This window comes from Somniosus microcephalus, chromosome 13 (genome assembly GCF_052327205.1).
Source record: "Somniosus microcephalus isolate GS21.2 chromosome 13, FLI_Smic_1.0, whole genome shotgun sequence".
NCBI lineage: Eukaryota > Metazoa > Chordata > Chondrichthyes > Squaliformes > Somniosidae > Somniosus > Somniosus microcephalus.
The window spans coordinates 181,893,940-181,913,551 of record NC_140999.1 but is presented as its reverse complement, the minus strand read 5'-3'; the positions used below and the strand labels follow the sequence as shown (position 1 = coordinate 181,913,551).

General features: G+C 51.8%; 1 pseudogene across 1 annotated transcript in view; it reads right to left on the bottom strand.

Annotated features, from left to right (window-relative positions):
• The window catches only part of LOC147108839 (Na(+)/dicarboxylate cotransporter 3-like), a 54,596-nt pseudogene extending 43,618 nt beyond the window's left edge, over positions 1-10,978 (bottom strand). Inside the window, exons 1-3 of the transcript XR_015080676.1 lie at positions 10,917-10,978; positions 10,398-10,586; position 9,858 (exon numbers count right to left, since the gene is read on the bottom strand). The product of XR_015080676.1 is annotated as a Na(+)/dicarboxylate cotransporter 3-like (transcript). The remainder of the gene's footprint in view (positions 1-9,857; positions 9,859-10,397; positions 10,587-10,916) is intronic.
• Positions 10,979-19,612: the final 8,634 nt, after the last annotated feature.

Sequence of the window (19,612 nt, the reverse complement as noted above, 5' to 3'; positions counted from 1 at the left end):
AAGAGAGAGCCCTCCCCCTCCTCCCTCTTCCCCCACTCCCCCCCTTCCCTCTTACCCTCTCCCCTCCCCCCCCCCCTCCTGGAGCCCTCATCCCCCGCTCCAATCCCTCTTTCCGCCCTGGGGCCCGGGCCTCGGCACCTGGATGAACGCGTTCCCCTGGACGTTTTTGGCGGCCTCGGCCGTCACCCTGATGCTGTTGGCCGAGGCGAAGACGGTGACCTGGTCAGCTTTCCGCCCCGTGGCCCGGGCCTCGGCACCTGGATGAACACGTTCCCCTGGACGCTTTTGGCGGCCTCGGCCGTCGCACTGATGCCGTTGGCCGAGGGGAAAACATTGACATGTGCACGGAAATGAACGGCCTTGAGCAGGTTCAACAGGTTCCGGGCGCTCCGGGAATCGGCTGAACTCGAGGCACAGGCTTCCCGCGCTGCTAGGCCGCGACTCCGCGCATCCACTACAATAAAGAGAGATTCCTAAATATTAAAGTTCAGGTTTTTAAGCACCCCATAGCTAAGAAGACAACTGCAGAAAAGAACCTAATGGGGTACACACAGAAAGTGGGAAAAATAAATCAATAGTTAGGAATCAAGATGGCGGCCACTCACCTCAGCTCAGAAGGATTAGGCCCGCCCACACACGCAATGAAACACACCCCGTGACGTACCGATTGGTCAACCATCAGGTTAATCCCCTGTACGATTGGTCAACCATCACGTCACTCAACGCTAATGAGCGGAAGTTTGCCGTTTTTTTTAGCCTTTTTTGTATACTGTCCGAACAATTTTTGTCTGACCAAAAAGTAAATACACCTATTAGACTCCCCTAATGATAAGCTTTCTTTTGATATAACATGCGTGTAGGTACGCTGTATAACTTTTGAGTGTTTAGCGGACAGACAGACAGACAGACAAACAGACAAACCGCTTTATATATATAGATGAGTTCGCAGGTGACTGATCAATCCAATGCGGGACCTACAGTCTCTGTCACAGGTGGGGCAGACGGTGGTTGAAGGGGCGGGTGGGTGGGGCGCTTGGGTTGATGTGCGCTCCTTGCGCTGCCTGCGCTTGGCTTCCGCTTGCTCCCGGCGAAGAGACTCGAGGTGTTCGGTGCCTTCCCGGATGCTTCTCCTCCACTTTGTGCGGTCTTGGGCCAGGGATTCCCAGGTGTCGGTGGGGATGTTACACTTTTTCAAGGAGGCTTTGAGGGTGTCCTTGAAGCGTTTCCTCTGCCCACCTGGGGCTCTCTTGCCGTGTCGGAGCTCCGAGTAGAGCGCTTGTTTTGGGAGTCTCGTATCGGGCATGTGGATGATGTGACCCGTCCATCGGAGCTGATCAAGCGTGGTCAAAGCTTCGATGCTGGGGATGTTGGCCTGAGCAAGAACACTGACATTGGTGCGCCTATCCTTCCAATGGATTTGCAGGATTCCTTATTCGATTTATTAGTGACTATTTTATATTGCTGATCACTAGTTTTGGCCTCCCCACAAGTGTAAATGAGGGTGCGCTTTCTGGGAATCCATTTTTCACTTTCTCCTAGTGTCGCCACCCCTCTGCCCCCATCTTTCTCCAGCCCATTGCGTGCCCTCAGGTTAAGGAGACAACGTGATCTTGTGCCTCTGAGATTGCCGTTCTAAATTTGCAAACGTAGAAAAATTAAGGACAGGGTCCCACTCTCGCCTCCGAGTCAGAAGGTTATGGGTTCAAGTCCTACTCCAGAGACCTAAGCGCAAAAAATCCAGGCTGACACTCCCAGTGCAGTGCTGAGGGAGCGCTGCACTGTCAGAGGTGCCATCTTTCAGATGAGAAATTAAAACAGAAGCCTCATCTGCTCTCTCAGGTGGACGTAAAAGATCCCACGGCACTATTTCGAAGAAGAGCCAGGGGAGTTATCCCCGGTGTCCTGGGTCAATATTAATCCCTCAATCAACATCTAAAATAGATGACCTGGTCATTATCACATTGCTGTTTGTGGGAGCTTGCTGTGCGAAAATTGGCTCCCGCGTTTCCCACATTACCACAGTGACTACACTTCAAAAGTACTTCATTGGCTGTAAAGCGCTTTGGGACGTCCTGAGGTCGTGAAAGGCGCTGCATATATGTAAGTCATTCTTTTTTTAACTTTGAGCAATAGTGTAAGCGAGCCGGCAGCCTATTTTACATCTCTCCCGCTTTTTATTTCGATTGGCTTTAATAGTGTAGAACTATCGGGCTTCTCGGAATAGGAGTTGGACAAGCCAGCTGGAGCTAGAAGGTAGCTGGATTTTACCTGAGGTTTTATACAGTAAAATAATACAGTATACTTCAGTGAGTTTCTCTTCCACTCCCTCATTTCCTCCCCTTCTCTTCCACCATCTCCTGAATAAACAGACTCTTGCTGCTCTTCAATAAATGCCAGCAACCCCATAACTAGCCATCCTTGCATAGAAACAGGAGTAGGCCATTCAGCCTCTCCAACCTGTTTCGTCATTCAATTAGATCGCGGCTGATCTGCAACCTAAATAATTTCCCTAATAACAACAGAAAATGCTGGAAAAACTCAGCAAGTCAGGCAACATCCGTGGAGAGAAATTTGAGTTGACGTTTCGGGTTTGACCCTTCTTCAAATAATTTCCCTGCCTTTGATCCATATCCCTTGATACCCTTACCTAATAAAAATCTGTCGATCAGAGTCTTGAAAGCTGCAATGGACTGAGCATTTACAGCCTTTTCGGGGTGGGGCAAACGCCAAATCTCCGACACCTCCTCCTACCTCCCCCTGGACCATGACCCCACTTCCAAACATCAAGCCATTGTTTCCAAGACTGTCACTGACCTCATCTCTGGAGATCTTCCCTCCACGGCTGTCAACCTCATAGTCCCCCCAACCCCGCACAGCCCGCTTCTACCTCCTTCTACAGGGCTGCCCTGGTAGACTTATCGTTTTAGCCTCTTCTTGCTCCACAGAACTGATTTCTTCCTATCTCAGCTCTATTTTTTCTCCCCTTGTCCAGTCTCTTCCCATCTACATCCGCGACTCTTCCGACGCCCTCCGCCACTTTAACAGTTTCCAGTTTCCTGGCCCCATCTCCGACTCTTCCCTTCCGTTCCTCGACTTCTCTGTCTCCATCTCTGGGGATAGGCTATTGACAAACATTCACTATAAGCCCACTGACTCCCACAGCTACCTGGACTACACTTCCTCCCACCCCACTTCCTGTAAGGACTCTCTTCCATTCTCCCAGTTTCTCCGTCTCCGTCGCATCTGTTCTGACGATGCCACCTTCCATACTAGTGCTTCCGATATGTCTTCCTTTTTCCTCAACTGAGGATTCCCCCCTACCGTAGTTGACACGGCCCTTGACCGTGTCCATTCCATTTCCCGCACTTCTGCTCTCACCCCTTCCCCTCCCTCCCAGAACCACGATAGGGTTCCCCTTGTCCTCACCTTTCACCCCCACCAGCTTCCACATTCAACGGATCATCCTCCGCCATTTCCGCCATCTCCAGCGTGATCCCACCACCAAACACATCTTCCCCGCCCCTTTCAGCATTCCAAAGGGATCGCTCCCTCCGCGACACCCTGGTCCACTCCTCAATCATCCCCAACACCCCTTCCCACAGCACCTTCCTGTGCAAGCACAAGAGATGCAACACCTGCGCTTTTACCTCCTCCCTTCCCACTGTCCAGGGCCCCAAACACCCCTTCCAGGTGAAACAGCGATTTACTTGTACTTCTTGCAATTTAGTATACTGTATTCGCCGCTCACGATGCGGCCTCCTCTACACTGGGGAGATCAAACACAGATTGTGTGACCACTTTGTGGAACACCTCCGTTCAGTCCGTAAGGGTGACCCCGAGCTTCCGGTCGCCTGTCATTTTAATTCATCGTCCCATTCCCACTCAGACCTCACTGTCCTCGGCCTCTTGCATTGTTCCACGGAAGCTCAACGTAAACTCGAGGAACAGCACCTCATCTTCCGATTAGGCACTTTACAGCCTCTGGACTCAACACTGAGTTAAACATAGAAGATAGGAGCAGGAGTAGGCCATTCGGCCCCTCGAGCCTGCTCCGCCATTTAATGAGATCATGGCTGATCATCCAAATTCAGTACCCTGTCCCTGCTCTCTCCCCATATCCCTTGATCCCTTTAGCCTTAAGAAATATATCCAACTCCTTCTTGAATATATTTAATGAATTGGCCTCAACTGCCTTCTGTAGTAGAGAATTCCACAGGTTCACCACTCTCTGGGTGAAGAAATTCCTCCTCATCTCAGTCCTAAATGGCTTACCCCTTATCCTTAGTTCAACAATTTCAGACTATAACCCCTGCCCCTATTTTTTCAGGCGGCAGGTGTTGATGATTCTGCCATCCCCATTTGCAGCTTTTAATCTCTCCTGCCTTCCATCCTATCACAGACCGTCCCTTTTGTTCTTTCCTCCCCTCCCCCCTTTCCCTGCCCCTGCACTTGCTTAAAATCTGTTACATCTCTAACTTTTTTCTGACCAAGGGTCACAGACCTGAAACGTTAACAATGTTTCTCTCTCTCCACGGATGCTGCCTGACCTGCTTGCTGAGTGTTTCCAGCATTTTCTGTTGTTATTTCATATTTCCACTACGAAAAAGTGCTTCCTGATTTCACTCCTGAATACGGCCTAGCTCTAATTTTAAGATTGTGACAGCACGTGTTGGCCAGTTATACAACTACAGTGAGACCACACCTGGGGTACTGCGTGCAGTTTAGGTCCCCTTATTTAAGGAAGGATATACTGGCGTTGGAGGTGTGATGAAATATTCCATTCATCACTCATCAGTATTTCTCTGCCTGTGACTGTGGTTGGTTTCAGTTTCATTTCCATTGTATTGTACTGTGTGTAGGGCTCCGCCCATACCTGGCTCCTATGTAAGCTGGCCCAGCCTGCAGCACATCCAGTACGGCAGACCTCTGGATGGAAGATACATTCTCCTCTGTGTGTTACCTTCTAAGTCAATAAAAGCCTTGTTTTGTTTCGCTAACATCGAGTCTCGGATTTATTGAGGCACATCAGGAGGCAGTTCAGAGAAGGTTCACGAGGTTGATTCCTGAGATGAAGGGGTTGACTTATGAAGAAAGGTTGAGCAGGTTGGGTCTATACTCATTGGAGTTTAGAAGAATGAGAGGTGATCTTATTGAAACATATAAGATACTGAGGGGGTTCGAGAAAAGATGTTTCCCCTCATGGGGGAATCTAGAACTAGGGGGCATAGTTTCAGAATAAAGGGTCGCCCATTTAAAAATGAGATGAGGAGGAATTTCTTCTCTCAGAGGGTTGTAAATCTGTGGAATTCTCTGCCCCAGAGGCTGGGTCATTGAATATATTTAAGGTGGAGATAGATTTTTGAACAATAAGGGAGTGATGGGTTATGGGGAGCGGGAAATGGAGCTGAGCCCAAGATCAGATCAGCCATGATCTCATTAAATGGCAGAGCAGGCTCGAGGGGCCAAATGGCCGACTCCTGCTCCTATTTCTTATGTTCTTATGACATCACAGTGAACCCATATCCCGCCCTCACCCCGCATGTACACTTTCCAGCAGCGTTCACCGGACGGCTCATTATTTTTCCCACTCCTTCTGCTCACCTCAGCTTAGTTTAGCTTACTCAACACAAACCCAGGTATCAAACCTGGGATCTTCCTGGTCCCAGCTGGTGAACTCGCAGCCGCGCGTGTCTCTGTTTTCGTGACACTAACGTATTAAACTTTGAGGCCTAGAAATTCATTGACGCCACTTTTGGGGCGCTAAAGTGGGGCGTCCGCTAAAGTTTGCGGCCGCCGCCAAATCTAGGCCACTTCTCCGATATTCATTAGCTTCGCCCTACTAGTTTGGGCGAGCGCTAAAACTGCTGTTGGACGCCTCTCTTTGGGCGCTAAGCCGGAGGTGGTGATCGATAGCGCCGAGGCCGGGCGCAGCGCAGGCGCGGCCATCTCGTGACTGACAGCAGGCACCCTGGCGCCGGCCAGCTCTTAAGGGGGAAGGGTCGACTGTGTCTGCTGCCACGCCCTGGATAGTGGAGCCCTCCAGCTAGGCCTGAACACTGCTGCTGGACCCAAATAGCGCCTGAAGACATGGAGAAGGCCCGTGACCGTGCGTAGCGCTTCTCAGAGCGTGATCTGAGTGTGCTGCTTGCTGCTGTGGAGAAGAGGCGCCATGTTTTGTACCCGGACAATGGCAAGAAGGCGACGGTCCGCGTCTACAGGAGAGCCTGGAGGCATGTCGCCAGCAAGCTGTCAGCCAACAGCGACGTCCCCAGGACCGGTGCCCAATGCCGCAAAAAGTTAAATGACCTCACACGCATTGTCAGGGTGAGTACCCTTTCCAATGACCTCCTCATCCTTGCATGTGCACCTCACATTATGGGCAAAGGGACCTGAAAGCTCTAATGGCCAGCCTTCATCCAGCAGCTATGGCACAGGCATGAGCATCAATTGCACATTCTGCACTGAACACACTGGCCAAGCTATTCCACCATGGGAGGCAGTGCACAGCAGATCATGGCGACACACTGGCCAGGCTATTCCACCATGGGAGGCAGTGCACACCAGATCATGGCGACACACTGGCCAGGCTAGTCCACCATGGGAGGCAGTGCACAGCAGATCATGGCGACACACTGGCCAGGCTATTCCACCATGGGAGGCAGTGCACACCAGATCATGGCGACACACTGGCCAGGCTATTCCACCATAGGAGGCAGTGCACAGCAGATCATGGCGACACACTGGCCAGGCTATTCCACCATGGGAGGCAGTGCACACCGGATCATGGCGACACACTGGCCAGGCTATTCCACCATGGGAGGCAGTGCACAGCAGATCATGGCGACACACTGGCCAGGCTATTCCACCATGGGAGGCAGTGCACACAAGATCACGGCGACACACTGTACTTAGAGGCCGTCCTTTCTCTTGCAGGCCAAGCTGGCGAATAATCGCAAGAGCCAGACTGCGACCGGGGGAGGACGACCCCATATCCAGCCACTCACCGACCTGCAACATCGCGTGGAGCGCCTCGTGGGTCGCCGGGTGATTGGGCCCGTTGCATGTGGAGATGCCGACCCTGTTCTGGGAAGCAATGGTAAGGACATCACCTTTTGCACCTCTCTCGTCCCACTTGCGCATCAGATCTACATCCTTTGCCACTGTCCGACCAATGTGCTGAATGCCACCACTCATGCATCACGCACTGACGCCCTCTCCTCACTCTAAAGCTACTCTTGTGCCTTCCTGCTTTCAGATGGTCAAGAGGAGGTCCCTCAACTTGCCAGTGACAGACCCTCCGAGGAGGAGCAGGAGGAGGAGCAAGAGGAAGGCGGCCCATCAGGGGAACCCTCAGCCGCGGCCACCCAGGCCAATGTAGGGGACACGTCTTCCCTGGAGGGCAGCGTGGCGGAAGTGTCGAAGGGGAGGGGAGCTCCTGGGACCTGCGTGCTGCAGAAAGGCGGGAGGGGGGTGGAAGCTCGGCGGCCTTCTCCCCAGAGGGGGGATGCGTCGGAGGGGAGTCCAATTGCTGGGCCCAGCGGCCTCCAGCAACGCAGGAAGGGTCGGCCAGCTCGGCGGCCTTCTCCCCAGAGGGAGAGTCCGGCCTCCAGTCAGGAGATGCTCTTCGCCGAGGAGATGGAACGCCTTGAAGACTTGTCCGCGGACTCGGAGCGCCGGCACACGGAGCTCATGGCGGCAGTGGCACGGTTGCCTGAGTCCATCGATTCCCTCTCTCGGAGTGTGGCCGAGTTCGGGCCCTTAGAGGCCACCAGTCGGGCGGAATACCGGGCAGATCTTTCAGCGAATGGCCAGGTGATTAGTGGTGCCGTCCAGTCACTGGCTGCTCTGCTGCGGTCAGTGAACAGGTCAACACGGGCACTCACTGCTGCCACACTCGCTGTGTCAGCCAGGCATCACCAGGGCACCCAGCGCGCTGCAGCAGCACATCGGTCTGTCCCTCGGCAGATTGGTGCGCATGCTGCAGTGCTGGCCCGGGCGAGTGCCAGTGTCTCAGGCGACCAGCGAGCGCCTGCCATCCGCCAGCTTGCCGCCATTCCTCCAGCCGCCACTGCCACTCCCCCAGTGGAGCTGCCAGGAGCTGCTGCAGCGACTGATGCTGGCCAGCCACAGCTGCAGCAATCAACAGCCGGCCGCTCGACGCCCAGACCTCGACTAGGCCGACCCCCAAGGGCATCTGCCGTCACGACATGTGCCCCTCAGGAGCCTGCCCCCAGCCTTGCAGCAGCCAATGGCCTTACTTTGAGGTGGAGCAGCAGGGCGGGCAGGGGCCACCCAAAGATGGCCAAGGCATCGCCCTAGCGGGCCAAATAGTCGAATGTGTGGCCATTTGTGTTTGTTTCTTGAGGCCGAGAATTGGATGTTTGTTTTTTGAAGGCCGATGATGTGATGTTTGTTTTGGACGAAGGCCGAGAATGACGGCCATTTTAGTTGCCCTATTTTGTTAATCCTCCCCAGGTTGTGGGAGCGAGTAATGTGTTTGAGTGTTTTTTGGGGGTTTCCTCTGTTTATGGTTTTCATGTGGGAAGGGCCCAGAGTTTGTACAATAAAGCATTTTATTTATTCACATTGTCCATGTTTGATCTTTGAAGTGTTTGTTGCCTTAACCGGCTGAGGGCTTGCGGAGCGGCTGCAATCATGTTCCATCATTGGCACAAGCCATTCCCTGACAGGGGGCCTAGAAGTGACGTTCAATAAGCCGACGGCGGGCGGCCCTTGGACCTTGTGCGTCCCTCCTGGGCTGGTACTCCTCGTCCTCGTCGTCCTCATGCTCCTCCTGCTCCTCCTCCTGAGGTGGTGGTCCAACGTGAGGTGGCAGTGCCTGAGTCCTGCGGATAGCCAGGTTGTGCAGCATGCAGCAAACGACGACGAATTGGGAGACTCGATCCTGCGAATACTGGAGGGCTCCCCCGGAGCGGTCGAGACAGCGGAACCGTTGCTTGAGCACACCGATTGTTTGTTCTATGAGGTTCCTCATCGCTTGATGGCTCTCGTTGTATGCCTCTTCAGCAGGGGTTGTGGGCGCGCGGAGCGGGGTCATGAGCCAGGTACACAAAGGATAGCCTTTGTCCCCGATAAGCCATCCTCTTGGGGGAGGCTGTGCCTGGAACATGTCAGCCACAGTTGTCTGTCGCAGGATAAAGGCATCGTGGCTGCTGCCTGGAAAGCGGGCATTGACAGCTAGGATGCGCTGCCTGTGGTCACACACCAGCTGTACATTGAGGGAATGGTAGCCCTTCCGGTTGGGGTAATCCTCGGCATGCTCAAGAGGTGCCCGCAAAGCCACATGCGTGCAGTCAATGGCGCCCTGCACCATGGGGAAGCCCGCTATTCTTGCAAACCCCACTGCACGCTGCTGCTGCTTGTCCAGGGTCATGGGGAAGGAGATGAATTGATGTCTCCTTCTGAAAAGGGCTTCGGTCACCTGGCGGATGCAGCAATGCACGGCGAACTGGGAGATGTTAGCGATGTCCCCAGTAGCGGATTGGAAGGAGCCGGAGGCATAGAAGTTGAGAGCCACCGTCACCTTCACTGCCACCGACAGAGACGTCCTGCGCATCAGCTGTGGCTGCAGATCTCTCTGAAGCAGCCGGCAGATGTCTGCAACCACCTCCCTTCGGAATCGCAGCCTCCTAACACACATCGCGGCAGACATGGTCAGATAGGAGGTCTGCTGGCGGTATACCCTGCGTGGGTAAGGCCTCAGTTGGCGACGCCTGTTGCCCCCCTCTGCGTCTAGCCAGGGCTGCCACTCTCTCACGGCGTCTGTAAGCCCTTCTGGCATAAGGCTGAAATTCAGCGTTGCCACCCAATGCAGCCCCCATTATATGCTGGCAAACACTGAGCTCTGAATGAAGGCTAAGATAATTGGTAAGCTCTGGCCTGAGCCAAAAATACCTGTCCAAGTGTTGGTCCAAACCAGTAAACTCTCCTCCTTGGTCTCTGTCCAAAAAACCATTGCACAAGAGTGAATGCTGCAAAATGGCTGGCCTTTATACTGCTGGGTAAGTGCCCTTTAATTAGCACTCCCCCCGGCCCGGCTGGCCTGTGTACCGTTCCACTTCACAGTCGCTCGGGACGCCCGGCGCACAATGGGCCGGCGCGAGTGAAGTTCCGGTTTGGGGCGCACAAAGGGCGTTGCACTATTAAATGACGTCATGATCTGCGCGCGCAGCAGGGCGCGCGCTAAGACTTTGCGCCGGCGCTAAATGTGTCCTGAAGTTGGGGAGAGGCGCAGATCGCGCTGCGCCCGGGCGATAAGCGCCTAGCGCTCGAGATCTACTCCCCCTAACGCGCTAACGGCTGGCGCGCCCAACTGAATTTCTAGGCCTGAACGTTTAAAAAAAAATTTAAACCTAGCATTAGAAATCCATTATTACCTTTTCAGCTGACCATCAAGAATGAGGGTTGGCGGGGTCCCTGTTAAAGTGGCTAATCCTCCGATAGTGGCAGCATATGGGATAGAAAGGAGTATACCCTTCGATATGTTGTTGCGTTCCTTCTTCTCATAGTGCTCTCTGCTTGGCTGACGCGGACCTTCAATTTCAAGTTCCTGTACCACACCCTTCCTGAAAAAAAATAAAAGTAAATATTGTCACGTTTTCCTGTGGAGATCAAGGGCCCCATTGGAGCTGACGACAGGTTCTCAGTCAGAATACTGCCTCGGTTATACGCCCCACCCCATATAAGACTCTTGGTCATAACACTGTCTAAGCTTTACACTCCACCCCCAGTATAATTTGTTTTAAATATTCGTTCATGGGATGTGGGCCTCGCCGACAATATCAGCATTTATTGCTGTGATATCCGAATGGTAAGGTCCAAAACTGAGAGAAGCGAGTTCTTAGGCAGAAAACCCAACTGTTTATTACACGGTGTAGCAGAGAGACATCTCTTACAGCTGGAGGCAAAGCACCATTTCTTACTGCACGAGCACCAAGATGGAGGATGAACCTCTGAGTCATACCCATAATGCAATGCCACATTACCTTAATAACTGGTGTACCAGGACATTGAGTACATGACCCATTACCTTAAATACTGGTGAATGTGAAACCTTACTCTTTGGCTCCATCTGGTGGATAACTTAAACATTACATCCCAGATTACTATAATTGCCTATCCCTAATTGCCCTTGAGAAGGTGGTGGTGAGCCGCCTTCTTGAACCGCTGCAGTTCGTGAGGTGACGGTGCTCCCACAGTGCTGTTAGGTAGGGAGTTCCAGGATTTTGACCCAGCGACGATGAAGGAACGGCCGATATATTTCCAAGTCAGGATGGTGTTGTAACTTGGAGGGGAACTTGGAGGTGGTGGTGTTCCCATGCGCCTGCTGCCCTTGTCCTTCTAGGTGGAAGAGGTCGCAGGTTTGGGAGGTGCTGCCGAAGAAGCCTTGGCGAGTTGCTGCTGTGCATCTTGTAGATGGTACACACTGCAGCCACGGTACACTGGCAGTGCAGGGAGTGAATGCTTAAGGCGGTGGATGGGGTGCCAATCAAGCGGGCTGCTTTGTCCTGGATGGTGTCGAGCTTCTTGAGTGTTGTTGGAGCTGCACTCATCCAGGCAAGTGGAGAGTATTCCATCACACTCCTGACTTGTGCCTTGTAGATTGTGGAAAGGCTTTGGGGAGTCAGGAGGTGAGACACTCGCCGCAGAATTCCCAGCCTCTGGCCTGCTCTTGTTGTCACAGTATTTATGTGGCTGGTCCAGTTAAGTTTTTGGTCAATGGTAACCCCCAGGATGTTGATGGTAGGAGATTCGGCGATGGTAATGCTGTTGAATGTCAAGGGGAGGTGATTAGACTCTCGCTTATTGGAGACTAGCTGGGGGGGCCCGGCGTTGCCAGGGCTTTTTTGGGCCGTGTGGTTTACGGCCGGGCGCTGCCGCTCCCCTGCTCTGTGTCACTCTTTCCCTCCCTGACCCTCTCTCTGTCCCTCCCCCTCTCTCTCCCTGCCCCTCTCCCCCCCTCTCTCCCTGCCCCTCTCCCACCCCTCTCTCCGTGCCCCTGTCTGTCCCCTCTCTCTCCCTCCCTCTCTCTCCCTCTTGCCCTCTCCTCTCCCTCCCTCCTCTCCCTCCCTCCCCCTCTCCCTCCCTCCCCCTCTCCTCTCCCTCCCTCCCCCTCATTCTCCCTCCCCCTCTCTCTCCCTCCCCGCTCTCTCTCCCTCCCCCTGTCCCTGCTTTACTCTCTCTCCTTCCCTCCCCTCTCTCCCTCCCCCTCCCCCTCTCCTCTCCCTCCCTCCCCTCTCCTCACCCTCCCTCCTCACCCTCCCTCCCCCTCTCCTCCCCCTCCCTCCCCCTCTCCTCTCCCTCCCTCCCCCTCTCTCTCCCTCCCCCTGTCTCTCCCTGATTTCCTCTCTCTCCCTCCCTCCCCCTCTCTCGCTCCGTATCCTCAGAGCCCGGACGCGGTGACCCGAAGCCCCCGTGTGCGGATCAGCGGCTCAGGGCCGGCCCGTGCGCGGTCTAGCGCGTGAGGCCCGGCCCGAGTCACCTTAGCTGGTAATGCTGTTGAATGTCAAGGGGCGGTGGTTCGACTCTCGCTTATTGGAGACAGTCAGTGCCTGGCACCTGTGTGGCACGAATGTTACCACTCATCAGCCCAAACCTGAATGTCATCCAGGTCTTGCTGCATTCGGGTATGGACTGCCTCATTATCTGAGGACTAAGTTGCTAGATATAAACTGTCTCAGTTTTATATCTCACCCCAGTATAGAGCTGTCAGTTATAATATTATCTTCATTATACAGTCCACCCCAGTATAAGGCGCTCAGTTTATAACACTGTCTCAGCTATACCCTCCACCACCAACCACAACAACTTGCATTTATATGGCGCTTTTAATATAGTAAAATGTCCCAAAGCGCTTCACAGGAGCGTTATCAAACAAAATTTGACACCGAGCCACATTACAGTATAAGACACTCGGGTTATAACTGTCTCAGTTATATACCCCACCCCAAGTATAAGATTTAGATTTTATCCTTTCTTGCACAAGATGGAACTATCTGCTATTGTGAGGCTTCCAGCCTAGTGGTGCGACATGGAGGAGCTGGGATACAAGATGCTTTTACAGCAAGGTTGGCAGATTGAAATGATAGCTGGGTCAGGCAAGCAAAGCATGCTACCTAGGGTTAGCAACAATCTTCCCGTTACGCTGCATGCCCTGGAGATCCCGCGCAGGCCACTCAACGGCTTTATAATGGAAAAGACTGCGCATGGGCGGTAATTTGAATGGGCCGCACAGCCAACCCATCGGAATGCCCTGGAGTCTCCAGGAATTAAAGACTAATCTCCAGGAGAAACCCAAGGGAAAAAAAATCGGAGGAGCAATAAAAGATTGGGGGAAAAATTCGGTATCGCCTCATTTGGGGCGCTATTATCGGCCGTGCGCAAAGTTTAGCGCCTGGCGCTAATTATCGCCTCCGACAGCAAACTTGGCTTTTATCGCCCCTGGAGGTGATTGGAGCGTTAAATCAGGTGCTTCACACCTGTCTTAAGGTGCAAAGGCTGAGAAGTGAGGCGCTACCTCAGAGCGCTGGCAAAGCAAGGAAGGGCAAATCAAAATAAACCTTCAAAGTGCTGCTCAGTACTCAAAACTCCTTCACACAGCGTTGAATCTCTCCAGAAGTCTCTCTCTCTCTCTCTCTCTCTCTCAGAATGCGCGGTGCAAAAATGTCACCGACAAAAAAAGGCAGGAAGCGGTCGCCTTTAAACAGCACTCCCCCAGTCCCTTTCTGACAGCATAATGCTCCCCTCAACCTGTTGTTGCTAGCGGCAGGCGGTAAGGCAGGGGGCGCCACTCAATATCCGGTCTGGGGTGCTAACGGGGCGTTGCGCACTCGACTGACGTCATGATCTGCCGGCGCAGGAGATCGTGGCGGTAGTGTTTAGCGCCAGCGCAAAATGTCTAGTTAATTTCGTGAGCGGCGCAAGCATTGCCGTGTCCGGGCGCTAGTTGCTTTGCGCCCCAATTAGCGCCCTCTTAAGGCGCTAACAGGCGGTGCAAACAACTGAATTTATTGGGGGAGAAATTGAGTATAGCCCCGTTTGGGGCGCCAGCCTCGCCAGGGCGCTAAAAGTAGCGCCCCGGAAACATTCGCGCCCCCGCACCGGAAATTGAGTGGTTGCGCCCCAAAGGGAAGCGCAGCGCTACTGGAGGCGCCCCGCATCCCTCTTGGGGCGCTGTGAGTGGATATCGTGGCGCTACATGCCACAGCGCCACATGCTGCGGCATGTAGCGTTGCGGTATTGCAGGCCTTCCTCCCCTTCTTAAAGGGGAGGGGCCTTGTGCAGCGCGATCTGGAGCCCAGCTGGGCCCCCGGGGATCAGGAGTGCAGGCAAAAGAGCCCGGCACCGAAGAGAAGTGCCGGGCTCTTGGAGCGCAGCCGGCACTCCGCGGGGAGGGTGGTTCAGGGAGCTGGGGACGGGAGCGCAGGCAGGTGCTGGCAGGCGGCCAACAACAAAAATGGCCGCCCCGCACCTCGCCTTTAATTTGCACCTCCCCGGCCGCAGGTAGGCCCCCCTGAACCGGTCGGACATAGCGTCCGGCGGTAAATCAGGGGGCGCTGCCAAATATCGCAGCCGGGGCATCAGCGGGGCGCTGCGCACACCGATGATGTCATCGGCAGCGGCGCAGCGCTAACGGTTAGCGCCACCACTAACGTCCTGCGGAATTTAGCGGGAGGCGTGGACAGTGCCGCGCCCGGGCGCCAGTTGGCTTGCGACCCACTTAGCGCCCTCTTAAGGCGCTAACGGGTGGCGCAATCTACTGAATTTCTCCCCCATTGTGTATTAAAAAAAATAAAATTCTTTGAACACTATTCTTTACTAGTTCTAAAAGTATTGGATAGGGAGAAAAAAAAAGGCTGTTTAACCGAGAGTCAAGAATAATCCAATTGGGTAATGAAGAGTCTATTCGCTTTGTGGTTGGTGTAGGAAGGCGGTGCACTGCGAGGATGGACATGTTGGGCGACCAATGGCGGGAGTGTGGGGGCGGGGCGGTGGGGGGCAGGAGGTCATGTGATGAAACCTCCAGGAATACGTTCAATCAGAGTTGGCAACCCAACTGCTATTAGTCCTTGGTAGGAATACAGATAAAATTCCAGGATGTTATACTTCTTCAGGTTTGTAAGGGGCCTTCAGGAGACGGTCTCAGTTCCCGACACATATGTCCTAGTAAGCTACACTGTCGCACCACACATCAGAGAGGGCACATTATAATCTTGTAAAATAATTTGCCTTTCTCTCCCCCACTTAAAGATAAATTTTACAGAGGGTAAAATAACAATGATTAAAATTCAAATGTCAAAGTAAAAAGCTGCAAAGAGATGCAATGGTGGCAGGACCATCGAGTGGTGGGATGCAGGTTTGATGGGCTCCGCTGAATGCTCAATCTCAGTCACGCTGCCCATTGATTTTCTTCTTCCTGAATAACTCCCAACTTTTTTTTATTGCAGCATTTAGTCCTTTCGTAAATAAGTCCAGTGCCCTTCACCAAACCTTCTGACAACCCATTCCAGCTGTGGACTGCCATCTTGACATTTGTCCTAGGCTTGCCCTTCACAATGTTGACCTCTTGTCTCACTGCCATGGGGTGTCAGAAAGTATTGTTTCAGGTTTGCTTTATCTGGCTAAGTATCTCATTAACCAATAGCAAACAGAGGAAATCTTCGTAAATACACTTGCTATGTCGCAACACACTGTGACCAAAGGAACTTTGACCCCTTTGTAAGCACCACTTATTGACCTCCTTATAGCACCCCTAAAAGCCCTTTTTATTTCCTACCTTTCATTTGCTGTTTCTTGATTAGCATTACTCTCCTCAGCAGCTGGTTCATTCTCCTGTGGTTCATCTGGGGGGCGGGGGGGTGGGGGCGGTGAGGGGACACACTCATGATTATTTATTTCTTTGCTTTAAAGTTCTTACTCACCACCTCTTTAGGTGACAGATACAGCTTACTGAAGAAAGAAAGACTTCCATTTATATGGTGCCTTTCATGATCTCAGGATGTCCCAAAGCACTTTACAGCCAATTAAGTATTTTTGAAGTGTGGCCACTGTTTTTGCAATGTAGGAAACGTGGCAGCTAACTTGTGCACAGCAAAGGTCCCACAAACAGCAGTGACATAAATGACCAGATCACTTGTTTTAGCTTTTGGTTGAGGGATAAATGTTAACCAGGACACCAGAAGAATTCACCTGATCTTCTTAGGTTAGTGGCCGTGGGACCTTTTATGTCCACCTGAGAGGGCAAATGGGGCAATGGTTTAACATATCATCTGGAAGACTGCATCTCCGACAGTGCAGCACTCTCTCTCTTGGTACTTCCTCAGAAAGAAGAACATCAAAGACAAGAACAGGTCACTTGTCCCATCAACACTTATACCTCTAGTATCCTAAATGCCCCAGCCTAGCATTCAGTTGCATTTGAGTACTGCAACCTGTAATGTATGTACCTTTAAGGGGAGAACTACTTTTAACAGCTCCTGTATCCTGTAGTACCGGCAGTGACCACACCTGTATATAAACCCTGAGTAGTGATCTGTACAGTTAGTTCTAGAGTAACCCTCATTCAGTAAACACCTGTTTAATCGTTCCCTGCAGTCTTTTGTCTGATTATTGAAGGACACAACATTAAGATACACGGATCTAACAGCCAGCAACACCCACATCCCGTGAATGAATAAAAAAAGTCACACACCAACATTATTGACTTTTAACTGCCCTTTGAAGTGGCCTAGCCTAGCAAGCCACACGGTTGTATCAAATCAAGAAGGCACAACACCATCTTAGTTAATTAAGGTGATTAACTGAGTAATGAACAGAAAAAAAAACAAGTGACTGGGAAAGGCGCTGCTGTTTTTCCCTGCATTACAACAGTGACTACACTTCAAATGTACTTAATCGGTTGTAAAAGCGCTTTGGGACATCCTGAGATCGTGAACGGCGCTCTATAAATGCAAGTTTTTTCTTTCTATTCATTTATGTTTCTTAGAAGAGACACGGATGTTCCTGGTAACACAATCCATGCCTCTGTTACCTCTAGACTTGACTATTCCAACGCACTCCTGGCTGGCCTCCCACATTCCACCCTACGTAAACTTGAGGTCATCCAAAACTCAGCTGCCCGTGTCCTGACTCTCACCAAGTCCCGTTCGCCCATCTCCCCTTTGCTCGCTGACCTACATTGCCTCCCGGTTAAACAATGCCTCGATTTCAAAATTCTCATCCTTGTTTTCAAATCCCTCCATGGCCTCGCCTCTCCCTATCTCTGTAATCTCCTTCAGCTCCACAACCCCACCCCCACCGAGATATCTGCGCTCCTCTAATTCTGCCCTCTTGAGCATCCCTATAATCGCTCAACCTTTGGTGGCCATGCCTTCAGCTGCCTAGGCCCTAAGCTCTGGAATTCCCTCCCTAAACCTCTCCACCTCGCTACCTCTCTTTCCTCCTTTAAGACGCTCCTTAAAACCTACCTCTTTGACCAAGCTTTTGGTCACCTGCCCTAATTTATCCTTATGTGGCTCGGTGTCAAATTTATTGTCTTAAAATACTCCTGTGCAGCGTCTTGGGACGTTTTACTACGTTAAAGGCACTATATAAATAAATATTGTTGTTGTTGTAATGGTTGTGTCGTTGACAATAATAACCTGACTGTTGTCACTGTAACTCACTCACTGTACCTCAGTGTAACTCCGTTCCTGTTGGTAACACTGATGTTCATTCCAGAAAGATTTTTAAAATTGTTTCATACAATGTGAGTATTAATACAAGGATAGATATTCCGTGTCACCGTTCATGGCCGTCTGAAATGGCCTAGCAAGCCACACAGTTGTATTGAACTACTACAAAAAAAAAACAAGACCACAAGGACTGCAGAGGGTCAAGAATGCGCTCATCCTCCCCCTCCCTCCCTCCCCACCCCCACCAACCCCCGCCAACCACCTTCTCAGGGCAACTAGGGGTGGGCAATAAATGCTGGCCTTGCCAGCGACGCCCACATCCCATCAACGAATAAAAAAAAATCACACACCAACATTATTGACTTTTAACTGCCCTTTGAAGTGGCCTAGCCTAGCAAGCCACACGGTTGTTTCAAATCAAGAAGGCACAACACCATCTTAGTTAACTAGGGATGGGCAATAAATGGCGGCTTTGTCAGCGACGCCCAGTAATGAACAGAAAAAAAACCAAGTGACTGGGAAAGGCGCTGCTGTTTTTCCCTGCATTACAACAGTGACTACGCTTCAAATGTACTTAATCAGTTGTAAAAGCGCTTTGGGACATCCTGAGATCGTGAAAGGCGCTCTATAAATGCAAGTTTTTTCTTTCTATTCATTTATGTTTCTTAGAAGAGACACAGATGTTCCTGGTAACACAATCCATGCCTTTGTATGTATGACGGCCTTGCCAGCGACGTCCCCATCCTGACAATGAATAATAGAAAAAAAACTAGCCCACCGTGAGTGCGGATCAGAAAACAGGTACAGGAGTAGGCCATTTAGCCCCTCGAGCCTGTTCCGCCATTCAATTCTATCATGCTAATCTGTATCTTAACTCCATCTACCTGCCTTGCTTCCGTAACTCTGAATATCCTTGCCTAACAAATATTGCAACGAGCTGAACGGCACTCAGAGCAAGGCAGGCACCCCACGCTGGGTGAGGATTCAGGGAATATACCTTACTGTTCCTGTGACTGAGCAACAGTTAATATAGGAACACAGTAAAATACAGCACCAGTCCCAAAATCCAATACCTCTGAATTGCCCACTCTCTCAAACATAACAGTAATAATTATGTGCCTTGATGAGACATTTACTTTTTTACACAGTGCTTGAACCGCCCCCCCTCCCTCCGCAGTCAGCAACGGTAAAACATTTATTTATATACAGATTGACGTAAGAAAACTACTAGGCACTTGGTCTAAGCATTAAACAAAGCTTTAATCAATTGATTTACAACATGGCGGTCTAGTTGTGTCCTTCACTAGTTCCTGTTAAGAATATCCTGTGCAAACTGGGCCCGTGCCCGAGTATTTATACTCTCCCTGGACAGCACCACCCGCAGGCCGCTCAGTATTATTTCATAAGTCTTTCTTTCATGAATGTCTGATTCATGTCACAGAGTGTAAGAACCCCGACCTTCTCTTTCAATCTATTTTCCCCCCTCTGGAGGTCACCTCAGCTGCACACCAATTACAGCCGAGAGTCTGAGCTGGTGAATCCCATCCTCGACCCCCCTTTAGCTGCTCCTCTGAACCCGTCTTCAGGAAATCAGTGACAACACCCTAATGGTGGTGATTCGTCGATCTGTCTCTTCCCTGTCCCAAGGTCCCATTCAGCGCCACCCTGCAGTGACGTAACTGTGGTTAGCACTGTGGGAGCGGACTGATGCCTCCTCACTCTGTGTTCCGATGCGCTGTGCCGACACACAACTTGCTTTCTTTTGTTTTTTCTAATCTTCTCTCCAATTTTTCTCCCCTCACCTCCTCTTTGGAAGGTGTTGACTGCAATACTGGGGTACAGTTTCATAGTTGGGGTAGGGGGGGTGGGGTTACCCTCCATTATTAGCCCACCCTAGCGACCATTGTACGAGTACGAGA